At 52.2% G+C, this 20,157-nt stretch overlaps 1 long non-coding RNA gene across 1 annotated transcript; it reads right to left on the reverse strand.

The window, feature by feature from the left end:
• Positions 1–11,436: 11,436 nt before the first annotated feature.
• On the reverse strand, positions 11,437–13,529 carry LOC119086954. The gene is made up of 3 exons (XR_005090368.1): positions 13,332–13,529; positions 11,903–12,021; positions 11,437–11,639 (listed from the first exon to the last, which is right to left on the reverse strand). It is a non-coding gene; the product is annotated as an uncharacterized LOC119086954 (long non-coding RNA).
• Between the last annotated feature and the right edge of the window lie 6,628 nt (positions 13,530–20,157).

Consider the following 20,157-nt stretch of genomic DNA (forward strand, 5'->3'; position numbering starts at 1 on the left):
TCTTAAGGCTGGAGGAGGCAACCTAGTATGAGGAAAGGGGTCCTAAAAGTGGCAGCAGAGTCTGAGACAGCTCCTGCTCCCACTGTTAGGAGTCCCACAAGAAGACTAAGCTACACAACTGTAACATTTGTGAGGAAGGTCTGAGTCAGACCCGTGCAGGCTCCTGGTCCTTCAGTCTCTGTGAACCCCTATATGAGCCCAGGTGAGTTGATTCTGTGGGTCTTCTTGTGGTGTCCTTGACCCCTCTGCTCCTACAATCCTTCATCACCCTCTTCCACAGGACTCCCCACACTCCACCTACTATTGGCTGTGGGTCTCTGCATGTTTCCATCAGTTGCTGCTTGAGTCTCTCTGATAATGATTATGCTAGGCTCCTGGCTACAAGTATGGTATTTGCTTCCACCCTGGGTCTCTGGGCTACCCAGCCTCTGGTTCCTGGCCCTCCAGGCAGTGTCATGAGTGGGTTCCCTCTTGTGGCATGGGTCTCAAGCGGGACCAGTCATTGCTTGGCTACTCCCCTAATATCTGCTCTACTTTTACCCCAGCACATCTTGTAGGCAGGGAAAACTGTAGGTCAAAGATTTTGTGTCTGCGTCGGTGAGCCTTCCCTTGTAAAATTGAAGAGGCACTTCATTGAGAGAGGCATCTTTTAAAAAATATGTGAGAGGCAGTTGCCATGGACAGCGTGGTGCAGGGGAGTGAGAGCATGAGGTGGAGAATCTACAGACGGAAATCCCCATTTTCATAACCTTTCCCCAGGGACTGGGGTGTCTGTCTGTTGCTGTTGCCTTTGCTCAAGGTAGAGACCTGATTTCAGAGAGAGAGACAGAGACAGGCAGACAGAGAAAGGGGGAGCATGAGCAAGCCAGCCAGGGAAGGTGTGTGAGGGTCAGTTTTAATTGTCAGCTCTACACAGTCTAGAATAACTCGGGAAGAGGGTGTCAGTGAGGGATTGTCTGGATCAGGCTGGACAGTGGACATGTCTGTGAGGGGATTGACTTGATGGCTTTAACCAATGTGGGCAGACCCAGCCTGAAGGTGGCAGCACCATTCCTTGGGTTTGGGTCCTGGACTGTGTAAGGGTAGAGAACACAGGCTGGGTAGGAGGCATGCATTCTCTCATTTCCCTCTGCTCTTGACTTGTGGATATGATGATCGGCTTCAAGCTCTGAGGCTGGGACTGCCCAGTAATGATGAATTACAGCCTGGACTTGTGAGCTAAAATAAATCCTTTCTCCCCTAGGTTGTTCTCCCTCCCTTAGGTTTTTCCAGACAGGGTTTCTCTGTGTACCCCTGGCTGTCCTGGAACTTTCTTTGTAGACCAGGCTGGCCTTGAACTCAGAGATCTGCCTGCCTGTGCCTCAGAAGTTCTGGTATTGAAGGTGTGCGCCACCACTACCTGGTTTAGGTTGTTTGTTTAAAAACCACTTTAAAAAACAGATTTAAAAGTTTGAAGTTGTGTGTGTGTGTGTGTGTGTGTGCGTGTGTGCGTGCGTGCAAGTATGTGCATGTGAGTACAGGTGCCTGCAAGGTGAGGTCCCCGTGAAGCTGGAACCGCAGGAGCTGTGAGCCACCTGTGTGGGTCCTGGGAACCTGGGAACCACACTTGGCTCCTCTGCGAGAGCAGTACACACCCTGAACCCCTGGGCCATCTCTCCAGCTCCCTAAGTCACTTGTTGTCAAGATAGTTTATCACAATAACAGAGAGGAAATGAGGACAGGGAAGGGGACATCTGTGAGCTGACACTGACCACGTGACTCTGGCCCAGCAACTTTGGCTTCCTAAGCTTCCCAGAACCAGTGAATGAGAAATAATTCCTGGGACAACAGAGCCTGCCGGAGGTCACTTCATTAAACAAGAAAGGATGTGACTCGCACATGTAGAAGGGATGCTTATGGTCCCAGAGCTGTGGATTCTCCAGGATGTCGGCCTCCAGATCTCTGAGGTTGCCTCACCTTTCCAAGGACCAGGTGAGACACAGCTGGGCTATGTGTGTGTGTGTGTGTGTGTGTGTGTGTGTGTGTGTGTGTGTGTGCCTGGCGGGTAGAGACTCATCCTCCTGGGCAACAGGGCTTCTGTCCATCCCTGCATTTGGAGGACAGACAGGACAGTAGTGAGGAGGTGATGGCCCCAAGCAAGGATGAGTACACTCCAGGCATTTCCCAGCGCTCATGCCTCAGGCAGACACCAGGCCACCAGGAGAACCCTTCGCTCTGAGTGGAGGGAAGGCACACACGCCTGGCTTCTGGGCTTTGCAGTTTCTTAAGCAAACATTAGAGTTTATTTATCTCGGGTCAAACTGCTCAGAGCTCAGAGGACTGGTGACTGATTGTCATTTGCAGCGAAGGGGTCAGGGGTCATGTTTTCAGGAGCTTGGATGGTCCCTTGTGGGCAGGCGAGGGAACTGACTCATGGCGGTCCGACCTCAGCCTTTCGCCCTTGGGCAGGAAAGGTACGCATGGACAGAAAGCCACGACAGGTTGCTCTAAGTAGTGCGGTGCCTCCAGACCTTGCCCTCGCAACAGACACTCAGCTCACATCCCCCCTCCCCGGATCTACTCTCCTCCCCTCCGCTCCACTTTCTTACCCAAGCTACCACCAATCCCACGTCCTCTCAAAGTCCTTCTCAGCCCTGATGGATGGCCCCAAAGGATGCTGGCATGTCAAGACGTCTTCTCAAAACTGCCGTCTCAGGGATGTCCCCAAGCCTTAGGCAGACACAGCAGGGTCTGCAGGAGGCAGTGATGGGTGAGAGTGGGAAGATGACTCCCCCCCTCCCGCTGATAAAATCGTTTTGATATTGGGCAGAAAAGGTTGTATAGAAAGTTCAAATGTTAAAATTATGAGATAAGTCATTGAAAAAATGACTTGAGCCAGTGTTTGGGAGACTGAGGCATGAAGAAGACAAGTCTGGAGCTAGCCTGGACTACGTGAGGCAGTGGTGGCATACACCTTTAATCCCAGCACACAGGAGGCAGAGGCAGGTGGATCCCTGAGTTCAAAGCCAGCCTGGTCTATAGAGTGAGTTCCAGGACAGCCAGGGCTACACAGAGAAACTCTGTCTTGGAAAAACAAAAAACAAAACAAAACAACCAAACACAAAACAGCTTGAGTGTGATTACCTGACGCGGCTTACTATATGGACTTTTTTTTTTTTTTTTCCATGTGTCCCATTTCTGGATTATAAGACATAAAATCTTATGGCTCATTTTTGTAATAAAAAGTACTTTGAGTTGGTGTGGGTATACCATAGACAACGAAGAAACACTGGACCCCTGTTAGCTAGAAAGGGGTCTAACTTGGCTCTCACTACAACTAGAAATTTAGAGTAGGAAATTACTGGCACCACTGGCCTGCCTAGTGATCTCCAGATGTCGATAGGGTCTTGTACCTGATGAGCATGCAAATCCATGGACAGTGTTTGCTGAATCACAGATACCTGCAAGCAGAAGTAACAATAAGACCCAGATGATGGGTAGCATTGTAGCCTCCTTTGTAGCTGAAGCCAATGCTCAGTGGCTAAGAGCACTGGCTCTTCATGCAGGGGACACAGGTTCAGTTCCCAGCAACCACGTGGGGGCTCACAATCATTTATAACAGCAGTTCCAAGGCATCTGATGCCCTCTTCTGGCCTCGGTGGCCACTGCATGCATGCGGTGGGCAGCATTAACAACTCATACACATAAAGTAAATAAATACGAGCCGTTTTTCTAGTTGTCCTGGTAAATTTGTTGTGGATCTCAACGTGGGTTTTACCCCTCTTGTTGAATTTTTTTTTTTGACTAAGGGTCTCACTCTGTGGCCTAGGCTAGCCTGTGCGGATCAGGCTGGCTTCAAACTCAAAGCAGTTCTTCGTGCCTCAGCCCGGGTGCTGGTTTCACAGGCGTGGGGAGCCTCCACTCCACTGCTGGCTGTTGGCTGTCAGGTGTATCTCCACGATGCCTGACGGCATTGGGCAGAGGTTCGTGTTTACCACCTGTGTTTCTTTTTTAATGAAATTTGTCTTTTCAAATCTTTTGCCAACTTTAAATCTGAATTTTTATTTGTTATTATTTTAGAAATGTAACCCAGACTCTGTAACCCAGGCTGGCCTAGAAATCACTATGTAGCCCAAACTGGCCTCTAATTCTTGGCCATCCTCCTCCTCCTCAGACTCAGCCTCCCTCGTGCTGGGATTACAGGAGTGTGCTGTCATGCCCAGTTCTTCATCTTACTAAGTTGTGAGAATTCTTTCCATGTTCCACCTAGACTGAGTTCTTGAGCAGATTTATGTTTTACAAGTAGTTACCCACAGCTTGGAACTTATTTATGATCTTAAACTCTCCAAAAGCAAGAAGACATTTAACCTGAGTATCAGTTCATAGCTTGTTCAATCCCTAGTACACAGTGTCCTTCTTTGCTTGGGGGGGGGGGTCTTAGATTTCAAGGTTACACATGAGTCTGTGTCTCGCTGGCTTTGTGTTCAGGGATCAGGGATGGGCTGAGATGTGCCTGTTTGGTTATTTTATTAGGATTTTCTATTTCACCTTTTTCTTTTTTTTTAAAGCAGGTGGATACTCTACATCGCACTGCCGTATCATGAGAATGCTGTCCTTTCCCCAATGAACTGTCTTTATTCCTCTGTGGAAAAGAAGTGCCTGGGCTACGCTGGCTTTGAAATCTGGATTACCAGTTAGTGAGTCTTCCATAATCTGCTTGGAATGTGTTTGGACTTTTTCGTGGTCCACGTTTTTTTTTTTTTTTTTTTTTTTTTTTCTTGGCCCCTGGGTCCAGCTACTGGGACAGACACTGCAGATGTTGCTGGGTTCAGGGGTTCTCTGATTCCCTGGAGTCACAGTTACAGCTGCCTCCAGGGGAAGTTAGGAAGAGTCCTGGGCCCTGTGAAGCCGGGCCAATGTCAACTGATAGACCTTGGCCACAGCTCAGCCCTCTGGGTACCAGGTGTGCATGTGAAGCCAACTTCTGGTGTAGCGTGCTAACACGGGGTACCGGCCTTGTCACAGCCATGTCTTCTTCCTGGGTATGGAGGGGAAGAATAGGAGAGGAGGAGGAGAGGGTCAAGGAACCAACATGGGAGAAGAGACAAGAGTGAGGGAGAGAAGGAGGAAGGCAGGGTGAAGGAGAGGGAGAGGAAGAAGGAGGAAAGAGAGAGAGGAGTGAGAATACAGGGGAGAGATGGAGGGTGAGGGAAGGAAGGAAGAAGAGAGGGAGAGCCAGCGCACAGGCACTCACACCCATCTTGTCCTCTGGTACCCTGATCAACCGCTGTTAAAAATAGAACCCTCTCCTTGCACAGATTCTCAAATGACACCCACCAAGTGCCCATTAACTCATCAAAGTGGCGATTCCAAATTGATTATCTCGAGTGTAAGACATAATAACATGTTCATCATGGGAAGTAATTAGCGGTGGAGTGGGCCGGTGGCTTGCCGTTGCCTCCTGGTGCTAGCTGGCGACCCGCGACCGACTGAGCTGAGCGCAGTGGCCAGTCATGTTCCAGGGAGCAGGCCATGGCGGCGGGGGGTGGGGTGGGGGACTCGTCCCTGCTCCTCCCCCGCCGCCAGCCTGCAGGGACAGGCAGAGCTCCTTGGAGCCTGCTCGGATGCGGATTCCGGGCGCTTCCAACTGGCTGAGCTTGGGATGCGGGGCCCTGCACAGTTGCCTTGGAAACCGAGCAGCTCCACTGCATTCCGCTGACAGGCTCCCCCCCCCGCACCCCACCCCACCCCCCGCCCCGCAGGAAGATCAAGTGCCTCCGGAGCGCCCTTCTCCGAGTCCCAAACTTGGGTGAGTGCCCACCCACTTGGTGAGGCAGATGAAGACGATGCTGGAGGGGAGCATCTCTGGGAAAATGGCTCCCAAGGGTGCGCGGAGCAGGCAGCTTGTGAATGGGGGCAGGGCTCTGGAAGCATCCCGCCATCCTTTGGAGGGGAGCTTTGGTCCCGCTCTGTGGCACTGCTCAGCCTGTTCGTTCTGTCCTCTCCTCCTACCCTCCTTGCCTTGAATCAGAAACCATCTGGAAGAGGCTAGGCTTATCCTGGTGTGTGTTGGAGGGGGTCCCCAAGCCCCCTCAAGTCTGACAAGCTCATTTCCTGCTGAGTTGCTCTCCTGGGGTCACATGGGCTGGTCTTTGGTGGGAAAACACCCTCTTTGCTGGCAGCCCCGTCTCAGCTCCCTCAGAGTACTAGATATGCCAGCTCCTTCAGAACTAGGTTCCTGTCCTCATGGAGGCCTCGTGTCCTTTATGACTAGAAGGGGGGGGAGGCAGAGAGAGGAGGGAGAGAGAGTGGAGTGGGGAGCTCTCTGCAGATTAAGCTGGGTCACGTGATAGGAGCTGGGTTGCTTTACTAGGTGGCCAGGAAGGGCCACTCTGACATTTAGACTGAAATTCGGTGACAGAGAACCAATGCTATCAAGAATGGGACGAGGAAACTTCTAGACCAGACTAATGATGAGACCTCCAAGCTTGGTACATCAAGGGGCAAAGAGGGGGGTCTCTGAGTGGCAGGGGTGAGGCCAGCAGGGGTGAGGCCAGGGTGCAGAGCCCTGGGCTCTCCAGTGGAAGGAGCTTGGATCTGTTTTCAGGGACCATGAGAGGCCTGGAGGAGTGACCTGATGTGATTAAAGACATTTTAATTTTTTAATCGTTTAGTATATTTAATTTATTGCGAGCGTTTTTTCCTGTGTGTGTGCATGTGTGTGCCACAGTGAGCACGTGGGGGTCAAAGGGCAGCTTGCAGGAGATGCTTCTGTCTTTTCACTAAGTGGGTCTCGGGGATTGAACTTAGGTCGTCAGATTTGATGGCAGGTGCCTTTATCCAAGGTGGCCATCTCACCCACCCAAGGTAAGTTTTGTTTGTTTTGTTTTGTTTTTGAATTGTGGTGAAATGTACATGACAGAAAGTTGATTATTTTAATCACTGAAACTATTAAGTGACTCAAAGGCACTCAAAGTAATATTACTGTCACCACAGCCGCTTCAACCCTGTCCCCAGGACACCCTTACCCTGTCTCTCTGCCGCCCCCACTCCACTCGTCTGAATGCGATGACTCCAGGGAGTCTCTGAGTGCATCCTGCAGCCTGTGCCCCCGACACTGACTCACTGCCCTGAGCAGAATGGCCCCGAAGTTCATCCATGTTGGGGCAAGGATTGGAACTCATGTCCTGCTTGTTTGTTCGTTTATTTGAGACAGGGACTTACTATGTAGTGTAGGAGCGTGCAGTCCTCCTGAGTGCAGCCTTCCTGAGCGCTGGGATTACGGGCAGGGGGCACCGCCACACCACGGCCAGCTTATGTAGTTCTCAGGTTCCAACCACGTCTTCATGCAAGCACTCTACCAACTTACCACATCCCAAGCCCGCCATTTCATTTCTCTTCAAGTTGATATCCCACATCTGTTCTGGAAACTGGTCCATACTGTTTGTGCCGGAGAACCCGTAGCCTGGTGGCCTGATCTCCATCCTGTCAGCACTGGGAACATGAGCCTCTCTGGTGTCTACCACATTCCTCTTCTGTAAAATGGGTAGACAGCAGTGGCTGCTGCCCAGGGTTGTGGGACCCACTGAGGAGAGACATTGGACCCTGGTGTTCAGGGTAGAGATAAAGTGGAGCATGTACCAAAGTTGCAGGCTCCCAGAGGAGACCAGATGTTTACCAGAAGATGATTGACACACATGGCTCAGGCACAGCAAGCTCCCATCCCATCAGGTAAGGCCTTGGGTAGCTTTCCTGTACCCTACACCCCTGGTTCCAGCAGCCGCTCCAAATATAGCCTACTGTGGCCCTGTCCTGCACACAGTGGTCTCTTTGCTGTGGTAGTATTCCATTTCCTCTCTAGGATTTAGTGCCTTTAGTGTTTTTACATTACATTTGGTGCAGGAGTCTCGTGGAGAGCAGGTCCCCTGCTCTGTCACAGTCCAGAGGGATGGAGAAGTCTCACTGAAAGGTGGAAGGAGATTGACAGCTTCCATTAGAGGAGCATGCCACTCTGAGGATCCGGTGGGAGCTTTGTACACACACACACACATGCACACGCACGCGCACGCACACGCACACGCACACACATGCACACACACGCACACACGCACACGCACCTCCAGGGCACAGGGTACCCTAGGGGAAGCCCCAGAGTGGCTCTTGAAGAGGGAGGGACTGCCCAACTGTGGAAGATGGCGGTTCTGCTTCCCTCCGGGTTTGGACAGCAGCATCTTTTGTCCATCCTGCTGCAAGCTCTGAGGGGTAGTGCACCCCAAGTTCAAATGGAGGTTCCAGTTCATTGCACAAGCGTGGGCAGCTTCCTCCAGGCCAGTACCTTACCCAGCACTGGTTCTGTTTTGTTTTGTGTTGTTTTGTTTTTGAGACAGGGTTTCTCTGGGTAGCCCTGACTGTCCTGGAACTTGCTCTGTAGACCAGGCTGGCCTCGAACTCACAGAGATCCACCTGCCTCTACCTCCTGAATGCTGGGATTAAAGGTGTGTGCCACAACCACCTGGCAAAATTTATTCTTTTATTTTTTAAGATTCATTTATTTTGTATGCAGTGTTCTGCTGGCATGTATGCCTGCAGGCCATAAGAAGGCACCAGATCTCATCATAGATGGTTGTGAGCCGCCATGCGGTTGCTGGGAATTGAACTCAGGACCTCTGGAAGGGCAGCCAGTGCTCTTAACCTCTAAGCCATCCCTCCAGCCTGCAGTAGTCCTGTTATCTCAAGCCTGTACAGCAGCTGCTGCTATCCACCCATTTTACAGAAGGAGAAAGTGAGACTCAGAGAAACTGGCATGTCCAGTGCAGACAGGGCAGGGATCGGGCTGTCTGGTTCCAGGGAGTTGCTCCTGTACCCTCTACTGTAGATAGACTTCTCACCCGGGAGCCTAGTTAGAATATTCAGACAGTTTGCCATGTCCTGACTGTCAGGGACACCCTAAGCAGCTTCCCCTGCCTAGGAGCTGGTGATTCTTCAGGAATGCTGCCATCTCCAAGCAACCATCAGAGAGAGCAGCCTTGCCAATGCGTCCTGGTCTCACTTGCAACCAGCAGCCTGGTTCCATTACTTTCACCTCTAGGCATCACCCTCACCTCCAGGCCTGAACAAGCTTCTTCAGAGACAAAGGGCTTGGACTTCAGGGAGCAGCAGCTGCAGTAGGGATGGCAGTGGGAGGTGGGGGAGAGGAGGAGAGGGAGGAGGGGGAGGAGGGAAGGGAGGAGGGCGAGGAGGGGAGGAGGGGGGGAGAGGAGGAGGGGGAGGAGGGGAGGGAGGAGGGGGAGGGGGGAGGGAGGAGGCAGAGGAGGGGAGGGAGGTGGGGGAGAGGAGGAGAGGGAGGAGGGGAGGGAGGAGGCAGAGGAGGGGAGGGAGGTGGGGGAGAGGAGGAGAGGGAGGAGGGGAGGAGGGAGGAGGGGGAGGAGGGGAAGGAGGAGGCAGAGGAGGGGAGGGAGGAAGGGAATGGGAGGAGAGGGGAGGGAGGGGGAGGGGAGGAGGAACGAGGAGCTACAGAGGAGGAGGAAAGAGGGGGAGGAGAAGGAGGTGAGGAAGGGAAGGAGGAAGGAGGGGGAGGGGTAAGAAAGAGGAAGCCAGGAGAGAGAGGCTCAGGAAGGGAAAGGAGGGGAGAAAAAAGAGGGGAGGAAGGGAAGGAGGGGGGAGGGGAAGGAGAGGAGGAACTGGAGGTCATCACGACAACCACAACCCGGCCTCATGCATCAGCCCCTTGCTAAGCACTGCACACACCCTACCTTTTAAACTCCTCTTCGCTCCCTTATGAAGTGATATTCTATTCTCCCATTTGCACGTTGAAAAATAAGGCTCTAAGGAGTTAAATGATCTACTCAAAGTCAAGGTAATTATGGGAGATGAGGGCTGGGATCCACCTTGCCATGCCCAGATCCTGCCTTTTTCCCCTCAGCCATGCTGACTGCCAAGGGTCCCTCTCACAGACCAAGGCTGCTTCGAGGCTGCAGACAGATGCACACAGGACTCTAAGAGGGCCAGAGGGCATCCCTGGAGGGTTCGGCAGGTCTCTTCTAGGCGGGAAATGGCTTTTCCATCCCTGGGTCACAGGAGAAGCATGTGAGTGTATCAAGAAAGAAGGCCAAGCTGAGGCCAGGTGGTCTAGGAGCCCTGGACTCCCTGCATCTCCTTGTGCACTGATCACTCACAATCCCTTTCACTTGGGGCTGCTCTTTCGTGTTGTTGGTTCACGGGAAGCCTGTGGCTCCCCCCGCTGTGGGCTGGCGAATCCACTCATTAGGGGTCACCTTCATATCCTGTGTGTCCTCAGAGGGGAAGGGATCTGGGGTTCAGCTGTGGGTCATCTCTTCCCTCATGTCTCCGCTGGCTGCCGCTTGGTCTCCAGCTACATACTGTTCCTCTGAGGAACAGCAGGACAGCTCTGGATTGTGACAGCCTGGGTGAGTCCTGAGCGGCTTGAGCTCTCCGTCCTCTGCCCACACCTCTGTGGGGAAGGGGCCACACTGAGCATTCATTTGTCCCCAGGTTGCTGTGGCCCACCAACCCAGGCTCCTTTAAGACTTGGACGACTGTGCTTTGGAGCTGAGGCTTGAGGTATATCAAAGGCGCTATGGTAATGTCACTTTTAGTGTTTTGAGGACCTCCACATACTGGTCCCCACAATGGTCGCAGGTGCCACCAACAGTCAATCAACACACCACAGAGACACCTGTAAGCATGTTTGCTGCAGAGTCACTCAAGTTAAGGAACTGGCCTAGATGCCCATCACCAGGTGAATGGATAAAGAGAGTGAGGTGTGGATACTGGAATTTTACTCAGCCAGAAAGAGAGAAATTATGCCATTTGCAGGAAAACAGATGAAACTAGAGACATTCTCATGATGGACTAGGCCAGACTCAGAAAGACGAGTATGTCCTCTCAGATGGGGAACCTAGGTTTTGAAAGTGTGTGTGTGTGTGTGTGTGTGTGTGTGTGTGTTCGAGCCCGTGTGTGTGACTGTGTGTGTGTGTGTGTTGAAAATAGAAGAGGGATTATTTGACTGTTTGACAAGAGGAGGAGGGGGAGGGGACAGGGACGGTGACGGGGGGGGGGGGGGGAGCCTGAGCTTTTTTCCTGTTGAAACGACTAGAAATGCTGCAGCGAAGCCCATCGTTTTATACTATGGATGCACGCTGGTCAGAAGGTAAAACACACTGTCCCATCATCGTTTTATACTATGGATGCACGCTAGTCAGAAGGTAAAACACACTGTCCCATCATCGTTTTATACTATGGATGCACGCTGGTCAGAAGGTAAAACACACTGTCCCATCATCGTTTTATACTATGATGCACGCTAGTCAGAAGGTAAAACACACTGTCCCATCATCGTTTTATACTATGGATGCACGCTAGTCAGAAGGTAAAACACACTGTCCCATCATCGTTTTATACTATGGATGCACGCTGGTCAGAAGGTAAAACACACTGTCCCATCATCGTTTTATACTATGGATGCACGCTAGTCAGAAGGTAAAACACACTGCTCCATACAAATAAAAAAAATCCCACTCATGTTTTCCATGTTCTGGTAGCCAGGGTGGCTACTGTGAATTCTTTTTAGCTGTTGCCCCTGCATGGATGAGTCATTTTCCACACGTCTTGGGTTTTCTGGGGTCTTTTTCTACTTCTTCCTGTGGCCAGAAACATGAGAACTCAGATCCAAAAAGATGCAAACATTACAAAGTTGGGTTTCTCCAGCCCCACTGCGCAGCATCCTGCACCAGGACACAATGTCAGCAGGACTCATCAGGGCCGAGGAAGAGCTCCCCCACCCTGCCCTCATCTCTCTCCTCAACCTGCTTTTATCTTTAACTCACTGAGTGTAAATCAGTGTAGACTCGAGGAGCACCTTGGGCAGGGGAGGGCAGGCCCCGAGACCTTGACCTTTACTTACAGAGAATAAAACTTCTCTCAGACTCAGATGAAGCCAGAAGCATCCATGCCCGGGTCAGCCGTGTGTGAGCCACAGCCTTGGGTTTGGGGACCCGGCAGGAGCAATGGCTGCTGCAGGCCCTGGAGGATAGAGATAACGTGTGATAAACAGGTGCGTGCCTCCCCACCCCCTCGGATACCCGATGTTCTTTATGGCCTTGCTCAGGTAGATCATTATTACCATAAATTTTCTTATCTCTGATGCTTTTCCAATTATGGGTAACAACAGGAAAGGGGCCGTTGGCTTCTGAAAGGTCACCAAGACAGAGAGCCGCTTGGGAAGGGGGACACACGGCTTGTGTAAATCTCCACAAGTTTTATGCACAAGTCAGGGCAGAAATGTAAGCGAGATTCATAAACTATATCAAGATTTACAGGGTCTCAGGGGTTGAACATTGCCTCTCCTCTAGCTGTTTGTGTGGGAGTTCACAATTGTTCTTTCCCAGTGTTTTACACGCAGCTCCTAGCGAGGCACCGGGACAAAGCCCTGCAAGTGACCAGTGACCTCCTGAGGACGACTGGGTGTCTGGGAAACCCTGGCTCCTTGGGAACACCTAAGTCACATGTCCCTCTGCGTAGCATCCAGGCAGCAGCTGGTGACATTGTCCTTCTGAGATCTGACAGTTGGGACATGGTGGCCCGAGTTCACCTTTCCCAGTGTGGCTCTGGGACAGCCTGTGCTCAGCCCTGGGGACTGGAGTTGATTAGTGGAAGAGCAGGTCTGGGTACCTGTGTTTGTAAGAAATTCCTCAGGGGTAGCCTGGCGTGATGCTACGCACATATAATCCCAGAACTTAGGGGGAATGGAGGCTGGAGGATTAGGAGTTCAAGGTCATTGTTGGTTACATAGTGAGTTCAAGGCCAGCCTGGGATATATGGGACCCTGTCTCAGAGACAAGAAAAAAGGAAGGGAGGGAGGGAGGGAGGGAGGGAGGAAGGAAGGAAGAAAGGGAGGGAGGGAGGAAGGAAGGAAGGAAGGAAAGAAGGAAGGAAGGGAGGAAAAGAAAAGGCAGGCCTGGAGAGATGGCTCATTGTTTAAGAATATTTATTCTTGCCAGGTGGTGGCGCACACCTTTAATCCTAGCACTTGGGAGGCAGAGGCAGGTGGATCTCGGTGAGTTGACAGTCAGGACTGTTACACAAACCCTGTCTTGAAAAACCAAAAAAGAATATTTTACTCTTGCAGAGGACCTGGGTTTGAGTCCCAGCACACAAATGGAGGCACACAACTGTCCATACCTCTATTTCCAGGGGCTCGGATACTGTCTTCTGGCTTCCACAGGCACCAGGCACGCACATGGTGCACATAGAAATACATAAACTCATGTACATATAAAATAAGTAAACAAACAAAAAGCATCGGGGGCAGAAGAAGGTGCTAACAGATATACCTGACCAGGCATCTGGAGCTTGATGTCGCGCCCAGCAGGTGGCTCTGTGGAGGTAGCCTGGCTCAGGATCAGCACAGACATTCCGGGGCTCACTGGGTAGAGGAGAGTGGCCCTGACTCTGCAGCTAACTTCAGTCCCACGCTTCCTGTTTCTCCTTCTGGGAGAGAGCCGATGCTTTCTCCAGGGCCCTTCTAACTGCCACACGCCCCCCCCCCCCCCCCCCCCCCCCCCCCCCCCCCCCCCCCCCCCCCGCGCGCACCCCCAGACTCATGCTTGGAGAGTGGGGAGAGCAGTCTCCCACCCTTGCCGAGGCCTCTTTTCCTTGTTGATCCCTGTTCCCGCTTGGAATAGTTACTTTTCTGTTGCCATGATAAAACACCGTGACCAAAGGCGACTTACAGAAGTAGGCGTTTATTTGGGCTTATGTTTCCCGAGAGATGAGAGTCCGTTATGGCGGGAGGCAAGGCAGCCGGCAGGCACAGCGGCAGCAGCGGGAAGCTGAGAGATCATGTCTCAGCTGCAAACATGAAATGGGGCGTGGCTACACGCCCCTAAAACCTGCCTCCAATGACGCACTTCCTCCAGCTAGGCCACACCTCCTGAACCTCCCAACAGCACCACCAACTAGAGACCACGTGTTCAAGCGCCCACACCTGTGGGCGCCACATTCAACCATTACACCCTCCCTTCTAAGCGCCCTGCAGTCCCTCAGGGTTGCAGAATATTTAACTGCAAAATGTGCTGCTGTTTTTCTTTCTCTGTCTAAAGTTCCTGATTGGTCTAATAAAAAGCTGACTGGCCAGTATCCAATATCGAGGGAGGAGGTTATAGGCAGAACTTCCAGGAAGGGGAGGGAGTAGGAGGAGGAGGATTTAGGCTCAAGGAAGGGAGAAAGGGAGATGACAGAGAGGTGCCAGGGGCCAGACAGACACAGAGGAAGCAGGAAAGTAGGACATACAGAATGAAAGGAAGGTAGAAAGCCCTGAGGCAAAATACAGATGAATAGAAACAGGTTAAATTAAGTTATAAGAGCCAGTGGGACAAGCCTAAGCCAAGGCCGAGCATTGGTAATTAATAGTAAGTCTCTGTGTCTTTATGTGGGAGCTGAAAACGCCAACTACCCCTCGGCAGGCAGCCTCCATCCCTGGCTTGCTTCAGCTGTGATCCTGCTTTTAGGTTTATGGTCATTCTAGATGTTCCCAACAGCCCTCTGCAGATGCCACGCCTTCAGGAGACCTTCCTGTCACCCTGGTGGAGAGTGACCTGTGCCCTAGCTAGTCGTCCCTTCTCTGGTTCTCTAGTGACAATACTTGCAGACACTGTAGGGCGCTGTCCTTACACCATACAAGAGGACTGCTTCCTTGGGCAGCGACCCTGTTCTTTCATTCTTTCTTCCACATTTCCTCACCTCACTCTGAAAACCACAAGAATACAAAGGCTCAAAACAACCCAGTCCTGGAGTACTGGACTCAAGTCACAGCCACTTTTGATTTGCATGACAGGGGCTCAGCATCCTTGTCCACAAAGTAGACATGATGGTGCTATTGGTCTTCTAGATGCCTGTGGGTCTTAAGTAGAAGAGGGATGAGGTCCTTGGGGCTGGACTTGCCACACCCGTGACCAGGCAAACCAACCCTGCGATGGAGGTGTGCACAGCTGTGATCCTGAACTTCCCCTTCAATTCCAGCCTTCTTCCTTTTCAGTCTCTCTAGAGGGTAACATTGCCTGCCAATTTGGCAAGTTCAAGAAGCACTTAGGAGACAAAACTCTGGGCAAGTTTGGGGCATGCTTGTGAGGAAGTTTCTAGATTGGCTTAATTAAGGTTGGGAGATCCCTGTTCCCCAGTCCCCGGGTCCTGAGCATTGTTGATGTCATCCCTTGAGCTAGAGACTAGAAATGCATAAAAAGGAGTGTGAGCCAAGCACCTGAGTGCAAATGGACGTTTCTCTCCCACCTGCCAGTTTCCAAATAACCATTCAGAGGCTTAAAAGTACTTATAAATGCTCAACCAATAGCTCAGGCTTGTTACTAGCTGACTCTTACACTTAAATTAACCCACATTTCTATGCTCTGCACGTTAGTATGGCACGTTCATCTCCTGCTCCCTCTGCATCTGGCTGGTGACTCCTAACTCTGACCCTCTCCTTCCCATCATCCTTAGTTTGATTGCCCTGCTTATACTTCCTGCTTGACACTGGCCAATCAGCATTTTATTAAACCAATTCAAACGACAAATCTTTACAGTGTACACACAAGAGGATTATTCCATAGCACCTGAGTTCATCCCTCTCTGCTCCCTGGCTTCAGATGTAGCATGACCAGCTGTCTCATGCTGCTGGCGCCAGCTGTGACTCTCCCACCCCGACGGTAGCCTTCAAGTGTGAGCAAGCTAAGATCTTTCCTCCTAGAGTTGCTTTGGTCCGATGTTTTATCAAGGCAACAGATTTGCTGTGGTCTGCTGAGGTGAAATCAGAACATGCAGGGAAGCAGCTAATGATACCTTTCACACAAATAAATAAATAGCGGTCACGCCCGGGAGTCCAGGAGCCATACTGCCATCCCCTTCCCTCTGCACTCACCACAGCCCTGGATGTGCAGTAGGCCCTACTTATCCCCCATACTCAGGGCCCCATGCTCCTCCCTCATCAAGGCAGCCAAGGCATCATAGGGCAGGGTCTTCACTGCAAGAAGTGTGTTAGGAAAGGACATGCCAAGAGAGCACAAAGCTCTGGGACCCCGGAGTGAGAGGATTCCATTTTAGCAGAGAAGAGATGGCTGTTTTCATACACAGCTCAGTTCAGGGAGGTAGCTGGATATCCGCGGTACGTTCCACCCTAACTTTCTCCCCTGGAACCACAATCCCCCACCCTTTAGTCTGACACAGTGCTGCATAGAATCTGGTCTGTTTCACTTTCACTGGAGATGGATGGAGGGGACCCCTGTCCTCACGGCCTCTTTTTCAGGACAAAGGCACAAAGGCTGGCCTCGAGGCTCAGCAGACCGATGAGGCACTGGAAGCTGCTGGGCAGGGCTGTTCATCACCTTGGAGGATGACAGAGAGGAAGCAGGTGTTTGGCTTAAGATGACAGGAAAGAGCAGTGCATGGGACAGAGACGGTGGAGTCTTGTGTCATTTCTCAGCCCCATTTCCCTCCACTTAATGGTCCCATAGATTATGGGACCCAAGCAGTGGATGCCTGTGAAGGTTATGCCGTCGGGTGATGGTTTCCAGGGGCAGGAGAAATAATTGTGAATTTTCTGTCCTACAAAGACCCTTGCTGTCTGCAGAGTGCTCGGTTAATCTTGTTCTGCTATGTTCTGAGTGAGAACACGGGGTTACAGCCTTCCTTTGCCACGGGAAGAAAAAGAGACCAACCTCTCCCCAATTGGCTTTTCCCCCACCCTTTTCTTTTTTTGGCGTTTTGTTTTGAGACAGGGTCTTGCTATGTAGCTCAAGCTAGCCTGGCACTTAGCTATATAGCCCAAGGTGGCATCAAACTCACAGCAATCCTCCTGTCCCCAGTCCTAAGTGCTAGGGTTGCAGGTGCACCCCATGAGTCCAGAATGACCTTCCTTTCACATGGAAGAAGCAGGTGGGTGGGGTGGGTCCAGGGCGAGGTGTCCTCTGGTCCTCTCTCTCTTAATCCTGCCCTGGAGCAGCAGCGGGTTTGTCTGAGTGGTTCTGCAAACCCTTTGGCCTTCGTGGCCAGCCTCTTCTCTGCATTTAGGAGGGGTGGGGAGGGGAGGATGGGGAGGGGGAAGGAGGGGGGGGTGGGGTAGGGAGGACGGGCGGGGGAGCTGGAACTCTGTGAAGGTCATGAAGGGCATGCCCCAGAGAGGACCGTGGCACCCGGGACTCTTCCCCTGTGCTTCCAGCCTTGGGATAAGCAGTTTGTTCCACCCCAGGCTCCCACCATCCTCCCTGGAATCCTCAACAGAGGCCTGAAAGCCAGGAGTCTACCTCATCAGGAAATGGACCTCTAGAACATTCTGTGACCCAGTGACTTCCCACAAGGCTCAGGTCCACAAGGATGTCACCCTGGGGACCAAGCCGTTCACACCTAAGGACCTCTGAGGGACAGAGCATCCCAACTCTGGCAGTTTCTCTTTATGGAGATGAGAAGGTTCAGAGGCCTGTGTGTATAGCTCCATGGGAGAGAGCATGCCTCATGTAACAAATGTCCTGAGTTCTGTTCCCAGCACCAAGAAAAGAAAGTTCCAGAACACGATAGAGGTGCTGGTTGACCAACATTTTGACTGAACTAAATGGCATTGAATTACCACTTTCAAAAAAATTGTTCTGAGACAGGATCTTGCTATGTAGCCCTGGCTGGCCTCAAACTCTTGGAAACCTGCCTGCCTCTACCTCCCAAGTGCTGAGATTAAAGACATGCGCCACCTCACCTGGCTAAAGTGGTTGGCCTATGTCATGCTATTTTAGCCTCTAGATACATGTGTGCATCTGAAACTCCACAGGACCTGGGAAGGCCCCAAAGGTGAGCCAGAGAGTGCCTGGGTGAGGGGTAAAGAGCGTGGTCTTTCTTCTTGCTTTCTTTAGCTCAGTAGTAGCGGCTGGAGGAAAACCCCACACCCTCACTGAGTCACCTTGGGAATTGTCTGGACAGACTAAAACCCAGGTGACAAGTCTTCTCTTCTGACATCCACTGTCACCCAAATGCCCAGGCCCTGCCACCCAGAAGCGATGCCCTGAGTGGTACAAGTGCAGCTGCTGACAGCCGGGTCAGAGGGGACTCCAGGAAGCCCGGTGTGGGGGAGGCTCACGGCCTCACTTCTGCCCAGTCTCCCCTCTGAGCCAACAGGCTTTGTCTGGCTCTTCCCCCAGCAGGCACAGCCCCTTAGGTTGGCTTGGCATGTGGCCTACAGAGGGCAAAAGGAGGCTGCTATCTCTGCAGCCTTGGGCCTTCCAGGTCAGCTGGTGCCTTCCGCAGCTCTATTGTCCTGGACGGACGGACGGACGGACAGACGGACTCAGCTCAGAGCTTCCTGGCTGGCTGAATTCCACTGCGAACTGGTCCTGAGGACCCTGCTACTGCATCCCACCCTTATCAGGGCTTCATGTTACCCAAGCCCAGATGGTAGTGCTCACCAAACCTGCCACCCCGACCTACCTGCTGCCCAGCAGTCCCAGCCCCACATTGTCCCTAGCTTCAGACTCCCCTGATTCCAGCCCTTCTACCCCCACCCCCAGCCCCCAACACAACTGCTCCCTGACCTGGTTCTCTGCCCCTGGAGTCAGAGAGGAGACACAGACAGACCCCATTCCAGTTGTCTAGCTTGGCTGTGGAGTGCCTTGGAAGTGACCCCTCGAGAGCCGTGGTAGGAGGATCCGGTGAGCTGATATCCCTGTGCGTGTGGACTGGAAGGAGGGTGGGGGTGCTGGTTAGTTCTGCAGGCTCCTGTAGGGGGACCAAATCACTCTTGACCCTTCCTCTTTGTTCTGGTCCCAGAAGCGCCCAGGAGCCCTGCAGCCTGGACTCTTTCCTCTTCTGGATCAGTTCCTTCCTCCACCATGCACCATGAGCTTTATTTAATTGAAAACCAAACCTCTGGCCTGGTCTGGACCAAGGACCAGGGAAGCAGTTTTATGAAGGGGTTTTGCAAGCCACAGGGACAACTGTCCCCAATTCAGAGAAACCTCCCTGGACAGAAGGGCTCTCGAGGGCCCTGGCATTAGCCATTGAAGAAAGCAGAGAAAGAGAGAGCTAACCCCACAATTAACACCTCCCCCAGCTGGAGGAGCCTGGCCGGGTGTGTGGTGTCTGCCCCAACCCCCACCCAGCCATGGGGACACCCCCACAAGTAATCCTCCTGAAGAGAGGATAATTAATTCAAACAGACCCTCATCCATCCCAGGCTGGGCCCTTTGACAAGGCAGAGGCGGGAGGTATGGGCAGAGCGGAGCTCAGAAGTCTGGCAGGCTAATCCAGGGCTCAGGGCGAGCTTGTTCCGGCCCTAATGAGACTCCCGGGCATCAGCCAGGCCTGCTTTGTCTCTGGCGGATGGGGAGGAGGGCAAGACCAACTTTATTTTCGAGTCTGGACTGACTCGCAGAAGTAGCATCTCACTTGAAGGGCACCCCATCTATCTGTGGCCCTCGCTGCATGAAATTGTATTGGCTCGCCACTTGCTATCTGGCCGGGCGCAGCTGGGCCGTAAGTCATCGGCGATAACGTTCTTTATTATGCCTCCGTGTTTATGAACTGTGCCTGCGAGGGAGACGATAGAAATATGCAGCCGTATGCAAAGGCGGACGGGAGGGGGAGGGGGAGGGGAGCATATGCTAGTTGCTAGGGCAACCATGGGGCTATTTTGGGCATCGGATTTTTTTTTCCTGGTGATAAAAACCATTTTCCTGGGCTGGCTGGCCTGTCCCCTCCCCCTTTCTGAGCTGCATATTTAGGAAAGGAGCGACTTAATTTCTTAATTAAACATTATGCTCTCCCCTCCCTTGCCTGCTTTCAAAATGGATGGAAAAATAGAAAGGTGTTGATGAGTGTTCTTGAGTAGAAGGGGAGCCAGCGCTGTGATGGAGAGGTGTGAATAATTCACTAATCTCTGCTGATCCCCAACGCCTCCCCCTCCACACCCTCCCTTTCTACCCCCACCGACTTAACTGTGATAAACTCCCCCAGTTCTAGACCTGAGCGCAATCTCAGAAGCTCCAGGTGTTTGTAAGCAAGGGGAATGCCAATGAGCTTGGGAAGGGAGGAGGCAAGTGCCTGGAAGGTGACTGTATCCCAGGGCACAGGCAGCCCTGAGAAACAAAGGCAGCGAGATGCTGGGAACTCGCTCGGCTCTGTCTCCAT

Source organism: Peromyscus leucopus, chromosome 8b (assembly GCF_004664715.2).
Source record: "Peromyscus leucopus breed LL Stock chromosome 8b, UCI_PerLeu_2.1, whole genome shotgun sequence".
In the NCBI taxonomy this organism is placed as follows: domain Eukaryota; kingdom Metazoa; phylum Chordata; class Mammalia; order Rodentia; family Cricetidae; genus Peromyscus; species Peromyscus leucopus.